The sequence below is a fragment of the Sus scrofa genome, chromosome 2 (assembly GCF_000003025.6).
Source record: "Sus scrofa isolate TJ Tabasco breed Duroc chromosome 2, Sscrofa11.1, whole genome shotgun sequence".
NCBI lineage: Eukaryota > Metazoa > Chordata > Mammalia > Artiodactyla > Suidae > Sus > Sus scrofa.
This window is the reverse complement of record NC_010444.4, coordinates 16,298,203-16,304,369: the sequence shown is the minus strand read 5'-3', so window position 1 is coordinate 16,304,369 and position 6,167 is coordinate 16,298,203.

Here is a 6,167-nt window from a genome sequence, read left to right as displayed (position 1 = left end):
CTTCCAGGAATTGCCCTCAACCACAGGAAGCTGCACCACCCAAATGACGCTCTCTCACAGGGGGCAGTGGCAGGTCAACAGGGGATCCAGAAGCCTGGCCTCTCTGCCTTGACAGGACAATTCTAAGGGGCCATGCCAGCTTCTGATCTCCCCGGAAAGTCCTCGGAAGCCTCTGTTGTGATTGCATTAGAGCCCGGCTTTACCCTCTGCCCAGGCCAGCCTCCCTTCCCCTCACAGGGGTTGTTCCCCAAGCTACGCCTCCATAGACTCCACACATGTAAATCTCCGCTTCAGGGTCTGTTTCCCAGGAAACCTGACCAACCACAGCTGGTTGGTTGGTCTACGAAAGCAGTCCCCAAAATGAGATTTGGGAGCAGGATCACTCGCTGGCTGGCAGGCAGGGAGGACCTCGTTACTAATGGTAGGTGGACACTGAGAGCACCAGGCATGTGGCTGGGGTGCAACCACTAAATTTTTCGCTGGTGTTGACCGGGATGGGACATTGTTGGACATGACTGCACTGGGGTTCAGCTTATCAAGTGTTTGAGGGATTCTGTTAAGAGCTATTTGTAAAGACTGTAGAATGAGATGGCTGTTGCTGGAGGCAGGGGAGGGGCAGAGGATTGATTCCTTGGAGAAAGACACCAAAAGGCCCAGAATGATTAATCACCGTAGAAAGCAAAGTGTAAAAGCCTGAGGGCAGCGTATATAAGGCAGCATATAAAGAGACAGTTAGCTCCTACACCCAGGGGCAGAGAAAACTAAGGATCTGGCCCACAACTTAATTTTAAGAAGACTGAATTCTCAACTTCAGCAGATCTTCTATGCCAACCAAGGTCAGGGATCTGACTGGAAAGAATGGGACGCTGAGACTCTCATGAAGCTGAAATCAAGAAACTGGTTGGGGAAGTTTCCACTGTGGCTCAGTGGGTTGAGAACCCAATGTAGTCTCCATGAGGGTGTGCGTTTGATCCCTGACCTCAAACAGTGGGTTAGGGATCCTGTGTTGCCATGAGCTATGGTGTAGGTTGCAGCTGTGGCTTGGATAGAGTTTCACTGCGGCTGTGACATAGGCCAGCAGCTGCAGCTCTAATTCGACCCCTAGCCTGGGAACTTCCATATGCTGCAGGTGCAGCTATAAAAAGGAAAATTAAAATTAAAATTAAAAATCAGGAGTTCCTATCATGGTGCAGTGGAAACAAATCCGACTAGGAACCATGAGGTTGCGGGTTCGATCCCTGGCCTCGTTCAGTGGGTTAAGCGTCCGGTGTTACCGTGAGCTGCAGTATAGGTCACAGACTCGGCTCAGATCCCAAGTTGCTGTGGCTGTGGCGTAGGCCGGAAGCTGTAGCTCCGATTCACCCTCTAGCCTGGGAACTTCCATATGCTTCAGGTGCAGCCCTAAAAAGCAAAAAGAAAGAAGGGAAGAAAGGAAGGAAGGAAGGAAGAAAGGAAGAAGGAAGGAAAGAAAGAAAGAAAGAAAGAAAGAAAGAAAGAAAGAAAGAAAGAAAGAAAGAAAGAAAGAAAGAAAGAAGGAAGGAAGGAAGGAAGGAAGGAAGGAAGGAAGGAAGAAGGAAAGGAAGAAAGAAAGGAAGAAAGAAAGAAAGAAAAGATTAAAAACCAAAAAAAGATATTGGTCAGGGCTAGAGTTATCTTGAAGTTCAGCTAAGACTGGAGCATCTGCTTCCAAGAGCACTCTCCTGGCTTCTGCAGGTCCTAGAAGATCCTTTTCTAAGCTCATTTCTGCAATTGCTTGTAGGTCCTAGTACCCCACTCACCATGTGCCCTGAGTGCCCTCACAACACAGAAGCTGGTGATCAGAGACAGAGAGAGAGCCAGAAGGTCTCGCATAACAGAACCCACAGCCTTCTTGTATGCTCATTTTGGAAATGCCATCCCACCGTATCTGCCATTTTTCTGTTCATTAGCAAGACATTAGGTCCAGTCCATACACCAAGAGCCCAGAACACACGAGCGAGGGAGGGCCAGGAGGCAGGGGTCACTGGAGACCATCCTCGAGGCTGCCTCCCACAACCTGGTAGACCTTTCCGGCCCTGAGGATATTGTTCAGACCCATTTACTAGTGACAAGGAGGACTGTCCGCTGTCAGTGGGGCCCAGAGCAGGAAAGGGCTCTGTCATAGGTGCAGGCTGTGCTGCAATAGTCCCTGTGGTGTTAGAAGCATCTATGGTGGGAGGGAGATCCCCCTGTGGCTCAGCAGAAAGAATCCGACTAGTATCTGTGAGGATGCAGGTTCGATTCCTGGCCTCACTTAGTGGGTTAAGGATCCGGCGTTACTGTGAGCTGTGGTGTAAGTCACAGAGGCAGCTCAGATCCTGCATTGTGGTGGCTGTAGCAAGGCCAGCAGCTGTAGCTCTGATTCAACACCGAGCCAGGGAACTTTCATATGCCGCAGGTGCAGCCCATCTGTGGTGAGAAATGACACTGTGCAGAGTTTGTGGCAGGCCCCAAGAAGAATCACAATATGGACCCCCGGGGTTCTGGAACAAGGCCATTTTATCTGTAACAGAGAATTGTATATCTCATTCAAAAAACAGCAACCACGGTTCTGCTGAGCCCTGGTCGAGGCAGAGCATCTGATTATAAGACATTAAGTGATCCTGCAGTCAGAGTTGCCCATCACAAGAGAGGTTCGGTCAGACCCATCAAGTTCGTAGAGTCACATGGGCCCAGAGCTCTCCATCATTAGACAGAAGTAGATAGCCAGATGCTATGTCCAAAGTAGAGCAGGTGGTGGTGGGCATCAGAACCAGTGCAAAAGCAGCAAATGGGGAGGGAGCACCTGGGAGGAAAGTCTCTGTTCTCTGTATGTTAAGGTGGCAGCAATGAATTTGCCTTTAATCCACCAGCACCACTTCCCGTCCCATCATAACTGTCTCATAATTTTGCCATTCATCTAAAATATGAGGCTTGGGACCTAAGAGTAACATTGAAGCCCAGGTTTTACAAAACTTGCTTAGCAAAACCAAAGTTGTTTTCTAAGCTGGGTCTCCATCTTCCTGCCTGGATGACTCCTGCAGCTGTGTTGAGACACCCTGAGACTCCTTGTTCTCTCCTTCCCAAGTCCTTGAGGTGAATCCCAAAGCTCCATTCTGCTCACAGTCTCCTCACTGTGACCCTTCCTTATCTTAAGAGCCTTACCAGATGGTCCCACATCCATCCAGGCCATGAGGTCCCAAGTGCAAAGGCAGCAGCCAGCACACATTGAGACCCACTGACCAAGAAGGGCACCACAGACCACTCATTGACCCCAGCTCACCTTGACAGAAAAGGGCACCAGTCTTGCTGAAGGAGGCCAGCCTTCCCGTAATTCTTCCCTACTCCAGGCAGGATTCTTTGGTTGCAAGCAACAGAAATAGACTTGGGCTAACTTAAGCAAGGGGCTGTATTAGGAGGATGGGGCCAGCTCACAGAATCAAGAGACTAAGAGTTGAGAACGAAGAGAAAGAGTTGGGGACAATGACAGCCACGACATCCTGGAATAGGAGCAAATCAACCGTCTTGTTAGGGTGCTGCTTCTCACATGTTATGCTGTCCTTCTGACATTCTGGTTAAGATCCTAAGTCCTTGACTCTGATTGGCTTGGTTGAGTAAAATACCCTCTCCTTTGTCACCTTCATTGGCAACCCCACTGAGACTGCAACCAATGGGCCAGAGGCAATTGTCCAAAACAGAAATCAGGGCTCTCACCGAAAGAAAGGAGTAGAATGTTGGGCAGCCAAAAACTACCTGTCTTCAAAACACTCCCAGTCTCTCCCCACTTACATAATTTATTAATCTACCAAGATTCCAGGTGCTGTGTATGCAAAGTTGGCAGAACTATAAACTAAAGCTGGTGATAGACGGGATCGAATCAGTGGAAGAAAGCTCCGTTTGAGGAGAGATTGGGCTTCTTTGGATCAGAAGACCCATAGTCTGGTCCCAGCCCTGACACTAATTCCTGACACCTCTGTTTCTTCATCTAAGCAGCTGGGTAAGCAGGGATCTCCCCAGCAGGTCAAAATAGATAGTGTACTTGAAGGCACTTCAAAGGCTGTTAAACATGCAAACTTGAGGGACTGTTATTGGTCGTTTGGGTTTTTCTAATTTATTTTACAGATCACATCATATCGACTACTTAACCTGAGATTGCATTTGGCCAGAAACAGAGCAGTTTTGACCTTAGCTGGCAGACGGGCTGCAATGAAGCGAGATGAAGGAGAGAAAGCTCTGCAGGTAATGCAGTGGGCAGTCTTATTTCAGCCTATTTTGCAATGCAATGATCTTGAGGAAATATTAGGATGCAGTTCAGGGAGAGTTCTTACTAACTCAGAAAAATCAACTCCAGTGAGAGCCAAGAAATAGAAAACTGCCAGAGTGTAGGAAATAGCCATTTGGAGGAACACATCAGATATTCAATATTCCACACAGTGGCAATGTAGCATGGTCTTTCAGAACACAAGCTTTGAGTCATGAAGACCTGAGTTTGAACTCTAGCCGCATCCCTTGCCTTATCTATATAAGTACAATAATAATCCATTAAACAAATATTTATTGAGGACCTATTATAGGCCAGGTGTTATCTTCGCCACTGATGATACAAAAGTGAACAATAAAGATGATGAACCTCTGCCCTTATGACCTTTACATTCTAGTGGGAGAAGAAAGTAGATAAACAACAAAAAAGGGCAAAACATATGGTATATCGGATAGTGATAAATGCTGCAAAAAAATAAATAAATAAAGCAGAGAAGAAAACAAGTGAGGTGATTGAGGAAGAGTTACTATAATCTATAGGGTGATTAGGGAAAGTCTCACTGTCATGGTGACATTTGAACCAAGAGCTGAGAGAGCCAAGGCAGGTGTCTGGGGGAAGACTCTTCCAGGCAGAGGGAACAGCATGTGCAAAGGCCTAGTGGCGGCAGCAGACCTGGGAAGTTCAAGGAACAACAAGGCATCCAGGATGGCTGAAGGAGACCTTGTAGCTGGAGAGAAGACGGAGACGTTGGCAAAGTGCTGGAGGCAGGGCACAGATACGGACGGCCTGGCAGGTTCCGCACTTTGGTTTTTACTCTGAGAGAGACAGGGAGCCAATGGAGGGTTTTGAGCGGGAAAGCAACATAATCTAATGTACATTTTAAAGTCTTGTTTGAGCTGCTATGCTGTGAGCTAGGGCAGAAAAGAGAAACCAGTTAGGAGGCTATAGCAAATATCCAGGTGAGATGTCTAGTTTCTGGTCCAGTGTGTAAGGAGCTTGGGAGTTACCACTTTCTCCTAATAACAAATAAAAGGCTGAAAAAAATGAAAAACAGCCTTCCTTTTTTTTTTTTTTTTTTTGTATGTTTGTTTGTTTTTGTCTTTTTGCCATTTCTTGGGCCGCTCCCGCGGCATATGGAGGTTCCCAGGCTAGGGGTCGAATCGGAGCTGTAGCTGCCAGCCTACGCCAGAGCCACAGCAACGTGGGATCCGAGCCGCGGCTGCAACCTACACTACAGCTAACGGCAACGCCGGATCATTAACCCACTGAGCAAGGGCAGGCACCGAACCCACAACCTCATGGTTCCTAGTCGGATTCGTTAACCACTGCGCCACGACGGGAACTCCAAAAACAGCCTTTCTTAGATCCATCAAGAAGTGAGCTCTTAGGGCAAATAACCTAATCCTACCTCTAACCCTAAACCCTAACCCTAACCCTCTCCCCCGCCTCCTCCAAATATGGACAGGCAGACAGGCAGATACATAAAATCACAGCTTAGGCAGAGACCACCAGCAGAAACCTCCACAGGAAGCAGTGCTGGGGTAGGAAACCTGAACTGTGATTGACACACTGCTGGAGGCTCGGTGTGCCCAAGTCAGAATTTAAAACTCCAGGGGAACCCAGTCACTTCTGTGAGTTTTTACCACTAGGGACTCAACCAGGTTCTCCTGGTGAATACCAGAGGGAAAAAACCCTCTAGCTTCTGGCATGGATCAAGAGAAAGGGACCATTTTGAAATAATCCCAGAGTATTCTGTTCTTCTTAACAAGGCTTTCCCTCAAGAGAAACTGTTTTACCAGAGCTTAAACTATGGGGATTTTTCCAAATCCTAATCAATATGGAGAAATGGAAATACCCAACCCCAGCCTTCTCTAGTCATCCTTTCCCATCTATGGTGGAGGAGAGGCTG